This window comes from Triticum urartu, chromosome 7, assembly GCF_003073215.2.
Source record: "Triticum urartu cultivar G1812 chromosome 7, Tu2.1, whole genome shotgun sequence".
NCBI classification, from domain to species: domain Eukaryota; kingdom Viridiplantae; phylum Streptophyta; class Magnoliopsida; order Poales; family Poaceae; genus Triticum; species Triticum urartu.
In genome coordinates, this window is record NC_053028.1 from 201742093 (window position 1) to 201755089 (window position 12997).

The following is a 12997-nucleotide window of genomic DNA, read 5'->3' on the forward strand; positions in this document are numbered from 1 at the left end:
ACACGACCCGGGAGAAGATCACTCCCAGTCGATAAGGAGACAATTTTCCAGTCGAAGTAAGTGGCGGTACATCCCCCGCAGCGCCCTCTGGCAATGCGCTCCTCTCCTGTGGTGGAAGAGAATCATCACCAGGAAGCCGAACCGCCGGCAAAGCCGTAGAAGGTGCTGACAGAAGAGCCGACTCAGAATCATATGCCGACGTGGAAGTGTTCCTTGGCGCTAAGTGCGCCGAAGGTATAGTCGGTTCCCCCAATGGCGGAGATCCCTGAGTAGTCTGCAACCCAGGCGTGGGTGAAGTACGCCGATGCGGGTTCGGCGGTGTAACAGCAATAAATTTCCCCGTCGCCGAAGGCCCAGAAGGAGCAAAAGTGGATGTGGCAATCTGCATAGGTACCAGTCCACCCGTGTTCGTCGTAACCGATGTGGTATTAGACGAGGACGATGCTTTTGGTCTCTTGCTTGTATCATTAGCCCTCGTAGTGTCCTGTCTGTCATGTCCCTTGTCGCTCTCAGGATCATCATCGTGCTCCCAGACGCGAGGCACGAAGTCAGCATCAACACGGAAATCTGATTCTTCCAAACTATAGCGAAACTCATAACCCTTCTTCTAAACAACCACGTCCGACGAGAGGGAATTAATAGTGCTCCTCTTAAAAGTATCGAGGTTAAGCACTCCCACTTGTATTTGAACAATACCTCTGCGGCGCAAACAAAGTAGGTCCACATCCATTCTGGCGCCAATGACTAAACCAACTGCCCAAAGACCCAAGAAGTGTCGAAGCGCATGAGGTACCCCATGAACATGCACCCAAATAGGAATCAACTCAAAACGATGCGGTATCTCCTCTGACTACCAAGCCTTGAACTCCAAAGTGACATTGTGTGATTTGATGAAAACCGTAAACCTGGTTACTCTCAGGAGCACCTCATCACTGGGGAACGACATGAGAAAACATTATGTCCATGTGGAATAGCCTCCCAGGTCCACTGATGCTGATATTGCACAATCTTGGCAACCTCGGCCTCCACAATACTGGAAGTGATAGAGCCACCAAAGATCGTGACTAGTGCCGTTGGAGAAATCTGTGGAGCAAGATCTTCCGTGCAGATATTGTCAGGCATCTGAAAGAAGGTGAAAGCACAAGTGCTCCCCGGGTGATTTTGGTAATTAATGTCAACATATCTCTTGTTGGACTAATACTTTCATCTAGCATATTTTAGATAAGTCCAACAGTGGAGTGGCATGGACTAGAGGATGTGGGATCCCTTCAAGATGATGAAGACAAATGATTGGTTCAAGCTCAAAGCTCAGGACTCTACATTTTTCATTTTAGTGATCCAAGATCACATTGAGTCCATAGGAAAGCCAATACTATTAAGAGGGGATGAGGTGTTGCTTAATGAGGTTCTTGCTCAAAGTGCTTAGTGATATGCTCCACAACCCTCAACCACTTTCTCATATCCAAATATATCCCAACCAAAAGTCAAACTCGGCCCCACCGATTTGATCTATCTGGCGCCACCGAGTTCTCTTGACACAGCCACTGCCAGAAACCCTAATCAACTCAGTCTCACCGAGATGGGATTGTAATCTCTCTATTTCTCTTCATAACGTTTTGGTCCAACCGAGATGAGCGATCGGTCCCACCGAGATTGCAATGCAAACTCTCTGTTTCCCTTTCGTAATGTTTCGGTCCTACCGAGAGAGCGAATCGGTCCCATCGAGATTGCCTGACCAACTCTCTGGTTAGTCTATTACCAAAATCGGTCTCACCGAGTTTGTGTAATCGATCTCACCGAGATTATGTTATGCCCTAACCCTAATGTTATCAATCCCACCGAGTTGACATGTCGGTTCCACCGAAAATCCTAACGGTCACATTATGAACTAAATCGGTCTGACCGAGTGGTATGATTCGGTCCCACTGAGTTTGGTGATTTGTGTGTAACGGTTAGATTTTGTGTGGAGGCTATATATACCCCTCCACCCACTCTTCATTCATGGAGAGAGCCATCAGAACATGCCTACACTTCCAACATACACTTTCTGAGAGAGAACCACCTACACTTGTGTTGAGGTCAAGATACTTCATTCCAACCATATAAATCTTGATCTCTAGCCTTCCCCAAGTTGCTTTCCACTCAAATCATCTTTCCACCAAATCCTATCCTATCAGAGAGAGTTGAGTGTTGGGGAGACTATCATTTGAAGCACAAGAGCAAGGAGTTCATCATCAACACACCATTTGTTACCTCTTGGAGAGTTGTGTCTCCTAGATTGGTTAGGTGTCACTTGGGAGCCTCCGTCAAGATTGTGGAGTTGAACCAAGGAGTTTGTATGGGCAAGGAGATCGCCTACTTCATGAAGATCTACCCTAGTGAGGCAAGTCCTGTTGGAAATATGCCCTAGAGGCAATAATAAAAGCATTATTATTATATTTCCTTGTTCATGATAATTGTCTTTATTCATGCTATAATTGTGTTATCCGGAAATCGTAATACATGTGTGAATAACAGACACCAACATGTCCCTAGTAAGCCTCTAGTTGACTAGCTCGTTGATCAACAGATAGTCATGGTTTCCTGACTATGGACATTGGATGTCATTGATAACGAGATCACATCATTAGGAGAATGATGTGATGGACAAGACCCAATCCTAAACATAGCACAAGATCGTATAGTTCGTTTGCTAGAGTTTTCCAATGTCAAAGTATCTTTTCCTTAGACCATGAGATCCTGTAACTCCCGGATATCGTAGGAGTGCTTTGGGTATACGAAACGTCACAACGTAACTGGGTGACTATAAAGGTATACTACGGGTATCTCCGAAAGTGTCTGTTGGGTTGACACGGATCAAGACTGGGATTTGTCACTCCGTATGACGGAGAGGTATCACTGGGCCCACTCGGTAATGCATCATCATAATGAGCTCAAAGTGACCAAATGTCTGGTCACGGGATCATGTATTACGGTATGAGTAAAGTGACTTGCCGGTAACGAGATTGAACGAGGTATTGGGATACCGACGATCGAATCTCGGGCAAGTAACATATCGATTGACAAAGGGAATTGCATACGGGGTTGATTGAATCCTCGACATCGTGGTTCATCTGAAGAAATCATCGTGGAGCATGTGGGAGCCAACATGGGTATCCAGACCCGCTGTTGGTTATTGACCGGAGAGTCGTCTCGGTCATGTCTGCTTGTCTCCCGAACCCGTAGGGTCTACACACTTAAGGTTCGGTGACGCTAGGGTTGTGAAGATATGTATATGCAGAAACCCGAATGTTGTTCGGAGTCCCGGATGAGATCCCGGACGTCAAGAGGAGTTCCGGAATGGTTCGGAGGTAAAGAATTATATATAGGAAATGCTGTTTCGGCCATTGGGACAAGTTTCGGGGTTATCGCTATTGTACCGGGACCACCGAAGGGGTCCCGGGGGCCCACCGGGTGGGGCCACCTGTCCCGGGGGGCCACATGGGCTGTAGGGGGTGCGCCTTGGCCTACATGGGCCAAGGGCACCAGCCCCACTAGGCCCATGCGCCTAGGGTTTCCATGGGGGAGGAGTCCAAGTGGTGGAAGGCACCTCTGGGTGCCTTGGGGGGGAGGGAATCCTTCCCCTGGCCGCCGCACCTAGGAGATCAGATCTCCTAGGCTGCGCACCACCCCCCTTGGCCCTCCTATATATAGTGGGGGAGAGGAGGGACTTGATACACCAGCCCCTGGCGCCTCCCTCTCTCCCCGTTACGTCTCTCTTTCGTAGTATAGGCGAAGCCCTGCTACTGTGACGCCCTGCATCCACCACCACGCCGTCGTGCTGCTGGATCTTCATCAACCTCTCCTCCCCCCTTGCTGGATCAAGAAGGAGGAGACGTCTCCCGTCCCGTACGTGTGTTGAACGCGGAGGTGCCGTCCGTTCGGCGCTTGGTCATCGGTGATTTGGATCACGTCGAGTACGCCTTCCTCATCCCCGTTCTTTGAACGCTTCCGCGCGTGATCTACAAAGGTATGTAGATGCATCCGATGACTCGTTGCTAGATGAACTCCTAGATGGATCTTGGTGAAACGAGTAGGAAAATTTTTGTTTTCTGCAACGTTACCCAACAAGTCCTTCGTGGGCGATGACCATGGTGGTATAGACAAGGTTGCTTCTTCGTGGACCCTTCATGGGTGGAGCCCTCCGTGGACTCGCGCAACCGTTACCCTTTGTGGGTTGAAGTCTCCATCAACGTGGATGTACGATAGCACCACCTATCGGAACCACGCCAAAATCTCCATGTCTCCAATTGCGTTTGCACACTCCAATCCCATCCCTTTACATTCTTGCAACTTGCATTACTTACTTTCCGCTGCTCATATACTCTTGTCATGCTTGCTTGAGCTGTATTGTGAATGTTCAAACTTGTGAAAAAACTCCACTTCAACTTAAAGAAATTAAAAACTGCAACTTTTCTTGCTAAGAGTCTATTCCCCCCCTCTAGACACCTCTTCTCGATCCTACAATTGGTATCAGAGCATTGGTCTCCATTGCTTTGGTTAAACACCTTTGGAGGAAGATGGATGAGTCTACGTTGGGGAGTCTTAGACGTAGAGTGCCTATTCTTGATGGAGAGTATTTTTATGAGTGAAAAAATGAGATGCTTGAGATCTTTAATGAATATCATTTGATCAAGTACATTACTACTCCTTGTGCTCGCATTGTTGATCCTCTGCATCCTACCCTTGATAAGTCTATTGACATGATCCGTAATCTTAGAACGGTCAATTTAATCACTAGAGGTTTGCCTAGAAACTTGCTTGCTATCTTGCCTACTTTTGATTGTGCCTACACCTTATGGAGATTTCTTGAGGAACGATTCCCAAATTATTCCTTGAAAATCCTAGATGAGATTCTTCATAAGTCTATCGTCTTGAGTAAGATGAGTTGTAATGATCCCAAGTTTGGTGATTGCTTATTTGAGCTTACTAATCTTATGAGTGCAAAAGGAGATGTTGGAATTATTAGCAATATCATTTCCGAAGTCATTAGAATCCATAGAGATGAACATTGTTACGGTCATACTTCTAATGAATTACCCTCTATAGGAGTCGATCCATCACATGGCAATGTTGAACATGGATACTATGATGAGGATGATGATAGTAACTATGATCTTGATGATATGATGAGACACTTTGGTCTTATGGCTAATCTTCGCGGCTACATGGCTGGAGGAAAGGAATGGGTCCTTGATAGTGGATGTACTAATCATATGACCGGAGACAAAGATATGTTTCGTGAGCTTGCTGAAAACAACGGCCCTCAAAAGTATGTCACTTTCGGTGATAACTCAAAGGGTAAGGTGGTTGGCCTTGGTAAGGTGGCCATCTCACAGGATAGCTCCATACAAAATGTTATGCTCGTTGAATCTTTTGGCTACAATTTACTTTCCGTATCTAGACTTGCTGACTTTGGTTTCAATGTCCTATTTACTGAAGTAGATTTCCAAGTGTTTCATAGAGATAACCATAAAATGGTCTTTACCAGTATATGTAGAGGCGATCTTTACATTGTTGATTTCACTAAAAAGGCTCAACCTAGAACTTGCTTAATTGCTAAATCTTCTAAAGGCTGGTTGTGGCATAGAAGGCTAGGTCATGTGGGCATGCGAAATCTTGATAAGCTTATTAAAGGTGATCATATCCTTGGAGTAAAAGATGTTATATTTGACAAGGATAGACTTTGTAGTGCTTGTCAACCAGGAAAACAAGTTGGAGGAAGTCACCCCGTGAAGAACATTATGACCACGAGAAGACCGCTTGAGCTACTTCATATGGATCTTTTTGGTCCCAATGCCTATAAAAGTCTTAGTGGTAACTCATTCGGTCTGGTTATAGTTGATGATTTTTCAAGATTTACGTGGGTGTTCTTTCTTGATGATAAATCGCAGGTCCAAAAGATCTTCAAGAACTTTTCTAGGAAGGCCCAAAATCAATTTGAAGTGAAGATCAAGAAGGTTCGCAGTGACAACGGAATGGAGTTCAAGAACGCAAATGTGGATACCTTTCTTGACGAAGAAGGGATCTCACATGAGTTCTCGGCTACGTACGCGCCTCAACAAAACAGAGTTGTTGAGAGGAAGAACCAAACTCTTATTGAGATGGCTAGAACGATGCTTGATGAGTACAAGACTCCAAAACACTTTTGGGCGGAAGCGGTTGAGACAGCTTGTCATGCAACTAATCGCTTGTATCTTCACAAGCTACTCAGCAAGACGGCATACGAGCTCCTCACCGGTAACAAACCCCAAGTTGGATACTTTCGAGTATTCAGCTCAAAGTGCTAAATTCTTGATAAGCATCATCGTTCTAAATTTTCTCCTAAATCTCATGAGGTTTCCTACTTGGTTATGGCTCAAACTCTCACACTTACCGGGTCTACAACAATTTCACCCGAAAGGTTGAAGAGACGATAGATGTGAAGTTTGATGAATCTAACGGCTCGCAAGTAGAGCAATTGCCAATTGATGTAGGAGACAAAGACCCTTTAGAAGCAATTCAAGACTTGTCTATCGGCAAGATTCGTCCAACGGAGGTGAAGGAGAGTACCTCGTCTGTCCAAGTGGAAGCTTCCACCTCACGACAAGGTGAACCAAGAGTTGACTTGGAAGCATCCACGAGTGGGACACACCAAGATGAAGAAAACGAGGACGTACACCAAGATGAACCTCATCAACCTCCTTCTCCACCATGACAAGAGAACGGCAATGTCAACAATGAAGAAGGCCAAGAAGAATAAGAACAAGATGAAGAAGATGTTCCACCCTGACCCAAGCAAAAGCTTCCACGAGTTCGAGCAAGAGTCGCCAAAGACCATCCCGTCGATCAAATCTATAATGATATCCAAACTAGGAGAATCACTCGCTCTAAAACTCGTTTGGCTAACTTTTGTGAACATTATTCATTCATCTCTAGCATTGAACCTATGAAGGTTGAAGAAGCATTGGAAGATCCGGATTGGATAAATGTCATGCATGAAGAGCTACAAAACTTTGAGAGAAATCAAGTGTGGACATTGGTCGAGAAGCCCGACAACAACCACAACATCATCGGTACCAAATGGGTGTTTCGCAACAAGCAAGACGAAGATGGTCAAGTCGTCCGCAACAAAGCTCGTCTAGTCGCCCAAGGCTACACTCAAGTCGAAGGTATGGACTACGGTGAGACATATGCCCCCGTTGCTAGACTTGAGTCCATCCGCATCTTACTTGCCTATGCTAATCACCATGATATCACTTTATACCAAATGGACATTAAAAGTGCTTTTCTAAACGGTGAAATTGAGGAGGAAGTTTATGTTAAACAACCTCCCGGCTTTGTCAATCCTAAGAAAACCGATCATGTTTACAAACTTCACAAAGCCCTTTATGGTCTTAAACAAGCTCCTAGAGCGTGGTATAAATGCTTGACCAAGTTCCTTATTGAAAAATGCTTTGAAATTGGAAAAATAGATTCTACTCTTTTTACTAAAAGGGTTAACGGTGAGTAATTTGTATGCCAAATTTATGTTGATGATATCATATTTGGCTCAACTAACCCTCATTTTAGCGAGAAGTTTGGAAAGCTAATGTCAGAGAAGTTTGAGATGTCTATGATGAGTGAACTCAAGTTCTTTCTTGGTTTGCAAATCAAGCAAACTAAGGAAGGAACCTTTGTCTCTCAAACAAAGTACACCAAGGACTTATTCAAGAAGTTCAACATGCAAGAAATCAAAGGTATGAAAACTCCCATGCCTACTAGTGGACATCTTGACTTGACTAAGGATGGTGAACCGGTTGATCAAAAAGTTTACCGCTCTATGATCGGTTCATTGTTATATCTATGTGCCTCTCGTCCCGATATTATGCTAAGTGTGTGCATGTGTGCACGATATCAAGCGGCCTCCAAAGAATGTCATCTTAAGGCTGTGAAAAGGACAGTGAGATACTTAATACATACACCAAATTTTGGCATTTGGTATCCTAAGAGGCCGTCTTTTGATCTTGTTGGCTACTCCGACACGGACTATGCCGGAGACAAGGTTGATAGAAAGTCCACTTCGGGTACTTGTCAATTTCTTGGTAGATTTGAAGGAAATATGCCCTAGAGGCAATAATAATGTTATTATTTTATTTCCTTATATCATGATAAATGGTTTATTATTCATGCTAGAATTGTATTAATCGGAACATAATACTTGTGTGAATACATAGACAAACTAAACGTCACTAGTATGCCTCTACTTGACTAGCTCGTTAATCAAAGATGGTTATGTTTCCTAACCATAGACATGTGTTGTCATTTGATTAATGGGATCACATTATTAGGAGAATGATGTGATTGACATGACCCATTCCATTAGCTTAGCACCCGATCGTTTAGTGTGTTGCTATTGCTTTCTTCATGACTTATACATGTTCCTATGACTATGAGATTATGCAACTCCCGTTTGCCGGAGGAACACTTTGTGTACTACCAAACTTCACAACGTAACTGGGTGATTATAAAGGAGCTCTACAGGTGTCTCCAAAGGTAAATGTTGGGTTGGCGTATTTCGAGATTAGGATTTGTCACTCCGATTGTCGGAGAGGTATCTCTGGGCCCTCTCGGTAATGCACATCACATAAGCCTTGCAAGCATTGCAACTAATGAGTTAGTTGTGAGATGATGTATTACAGAACGAGTAAAGAGACTTGCCGGTAATGAGATTGAACTAGGTATTAAGATACCGATGATCGAATCTCGGGCAAGTAACATATCGATGACAAAGGGAACAACGTATGTTGTTATGCGGTCTGACCAATAAAAGATCTTCGTAGAATATGTGGGAGCCAATATGAGCATCTAGGTTCCGCTATTGGTTATTGACCGGAGACATGTCTCGGTCATGTCTACATTGTTCTCGAACCCGTAGGGTCCGTACGCTTAAGGTTTCGATGACAGTTATATTATGAGTTTATGAGTTTTGATGTACCGAAGTTAGTTCGGAGTCTCGGATGTGATCACGGACATGACGAGGAGTCTTGAAATGGTCGAGACATAAAGATTGATATATTGGACGACTATATTCGGACACCGGAAGTGTTCCGGGTGATTTCAGAGAAAACCGGAGTGCCGGAGGGTTATCGGAACCCCCCCGGGAGAAGTAATGGGCCTTATGGGCCTTAGTGGAGAGAGAGAGGGGTGGCCAGGGTGGGCTGCGCGCCCCCTCCCCCTCTGGTCCGAATTGGACTAGGAGAGGGGGGGGGCGGCGCCCCCTTTCCTTCTCCCTCTCCCCCTTCCTTTCCCTCTCCTAGTAGGAGTAGGAAAGAGGGGAGTCCTACTCCTACTAGGAGGAGGACTCCTCCTCCTTGGCGCGCCATAGGGCCGGCCGGCCTCCTCCCCTTGCTCCTTTATATACGGGGGCAGGGGGCACCCCTAAGACACACAAGTTGATCCACGTGATCGTTTTCTTAGCCGTGTGCGGTGCCCCCTTCCACCATATTCCTCGATAATATTGTAGCGGTGCTTAGGCGAAGCCCTGCGATAGTAGAACATCAAGATCGTCACCACGCCATTGTGCTGACGGAACTCTTCCCCGACACTTTGCTGGATCGGAGTCCGGGGATCGTCATCGAGCTGAACGTGTGCTAAAACTCGGAGGTGCCGTAGTTTCGGTGCTTGATTGATCGGGCCGTGAAGACGTACGACTACATCAACCGCGTTGTCATAACGCTTCCGCTGTCGGTCTATGAGGGTACGTAGATCACACTCTCCCCTCTCGTTGCTATGCATCACCATGATCTTGCGTGTGCGTAGGAAAATTTTGAAATTACTACGTTCCCCATCAGTGGCATCCGAGCCTAGGTTTTATGTGTTGATGTTATATGCACGAGTAGAACACAAGTGAGTTGTGGGCCATATAAGTCATACTACTTACCAGCATGTCATACTTTGGTTCGGCGGTATTGTTGGACGAAGCGGCCCGGACCGACATTACGCGTACGCTTACGCGAGACCGGTTCTCCCGACGTGCTTTGCACAAAGGTGGCTAGCGGGTGTCAGTTTCTCCAACTTTAGTTGAACCGAGTGTGGCTACGCCCGGTCCTTGAGAAGGTTAAAACATCACCAACTTGACAAACTATCATTGTGGTTTTGATGCGTAGGTAAGATTGGTTCTTGGTTAAGCCCATAGCAGCCACGTAAAACTTGCAACAACAAAGTAGAGGACGTCTAACTTGTTTTTGTAGGGCATGTTGTGATGTGATATGGTCAAGACATGATGCTAAATTTTATTGTATGAGATGATCATGTTTTGTAACCGAGTTATCGGCAACTGGCAGGAGCCATATGGTTGTCGCTTTATTGTATGCAATGCAACTGCGCTGTAATGCTTTACTTTATCACTAAGCGGTAGCGATAGTCGTCGAAGCATAAGATTGGCGAGACGACAATGATGCTATGATGGTGATCAAGGTGTCGCGCCGGTGACGATGGTGATCGTGACGGTGCTTCAAAGATGGAGATCACAAGCACAAGATGATGATGGCCATATCATATCACTTATATTGATTGCATGTGATGTTTATCTTTTATGCATCTTATCTTGCTTTGATTGACGGTAGCATTTTAAGATGATCTCTCACTAATTATCAAGAAGTGTTCTCCCTGAGTATGCACCATTGCGAAAGTTCTTCGTGCTGAGACACCACGTGATGATCGGGTGTGATAGGCTCTACGTTCAAATACAACGGGTGCAAAACAGTTGCACACGCAGAATACTCAGGTTATACTTGACGAGCCAAGCATATACAGATATGGCCTCGGAACACGGAGACCGAAAGGTCGAGCGTGAATCATATAGTAGATATGATCAACACAGTGATGTTCACCAATGAAACTACTCCATATCACGTGATGATCGGACATGGTTTAGTTGATTTGGATCACGTGATCACTTAGAGGATTAGAGGGATGTCTATCTAAGTGGGAGTTCTTTAGAAATATGATTAATTGAACTTAAATTTATCATGAACTTAGTACCTGATAGTATCTTGCTTGTTTATGTTTGATTGTAGATAGATGGCCCGTGCTGTTGTTCCGTTGAATTTTAATGCGTTCCTTGAGAAAGCAAAGTTGAAAGATGATGGTAGCAATTACACGGACTGGGTCCGTAACTTGAGGATTATCCTCATTGCTGCACAGAAGAATTACGTCCTGGAAACACCGCTGGGTGCCAGGCCTGCTGCTGGAGCAACACCAGATGTTATGAACGCCTGGCAGAGCAAAGCTGATGACTACTCGATAGTTCAGTGTGCCATGCTTTACGGCTTAGAATCGGGACTTCAACGACGTTTTGAACGTCATGGAGCATATGAGATGTTCCAGGAGTTGAAGTTAATATTTCAAGCAAATGCCCGGATTGAGAGATATGAAGTCTCCAATAAGTTCTATAGCTGCAAGATAGAGGAGAACAGTTCTGTCAGTGAGCATATACTCAAAATGTCTGGGTATAATAATCACTTGATTCAATTGGGAGTTAATCTTCCAGATGATTGCGTCATTGACAGAATTCTCCAATCACTGCCACCTAGCTACAAGAGCTTCGTGATGAACTATAATATGCAAGGGATGAATAAGACTATTCCCGAGCTCTTCGCAATGCTGAAAGCTGCGGAGGTAGAAATCAAAAAGGAGCATCAAGTGTTGATGGTCAACAAGACCACTAGTTTCAAGAAAAAGGGCAAAGGGAAGAAGAAGGGGAACTTCAAAAAGAACAGCAAGCAAGTTGCTGCTCAAGAGAAGAAACCCAAATCTGGACCTAAGCCTGAAACTGAGTGCTTCTACTGCAAGCAGACTGGTCACTGGAAGCGGAACTGCCCCAAGTATTTGGCGGATAAGAAGGACGTCAAGGTGAACAAAGGTATATGCGATATACATGTTATTGATGTGTACCTTACTAATGCTCGCAGTAGCACCTGGGTATTTGATACTGGTTCTGTTGCTAACATTTGCAACTCGAAACAGGGACTACGGATTAAGCGAAGATTGGCTAAGGACGAGGTGACGATGCGCGTGGGAAATGGTTCCAAAGTCGATGTGATCGTGGTCGGCACGCTACCTCTACATCTACCTTCGGGATTAATATTAGACCTAAATAATTGTTATTTGGTGCCAGCGTTGAGCATGAACATTATATCTGGATCTTGTTTGATGTGAGATGGTTATTCATTTAAATCAGAGAATAATGGTTGTTCTATTTATATGAGTAAAATCTTTTATGGTCATGCACCCATGAAGAATGGTCTATTCTTATTAAATCTCGATAGTAGTGAAACACATATTCATAATGTTGAAGCCAAAAGATGTAGAGTTGATAATGATAGTGCAACTTATTTGTGGCACTGCCGTTTAGGTCATATCGGTATAAAGCGCATGAAGAAACTCCATACAGATGGACTTTTGGAACCACTTGATTATGAATCACTTGGTACTTGCGAACCGTGCCTTATGGGTAAGATGACAAAAACACCATTCTCCGGTACTATGGAGAGAGCAATAGATTTGTATGTGGTCCGATGAATGTTGAGGCTCGTGGCGGATATCGTTATTTTCTCACCTTCACAGATGACTTAAGTAGATATGGGTATATCTACTTAATGAAACATAAGTCTGAAACATTTGAAAAGTTCAAAGAATTTCAGAGTGAAGTTGAAAATCATCGTAACAAGAAAATAAAATTCCTACGATCTGATCGTGGAGGAGAATATTTGAGTTACGAGTTTGGTGTACATTTGAAACAATGCGAAATAGTTTTGCAACTCACGCCACCCGGAACACCACAGCGTAATGGTGTGTCCGAACGTCGTAATCGTACTTTACTTGATATGGTGCGATCTATGATGTCTCTTACTGATTTACCGCTATCGTTTTGGGGTTATGTTCTAGAGACGGTCGCATTCACGTTAAATAGGGCACCATCAAAATCCATTGAGAT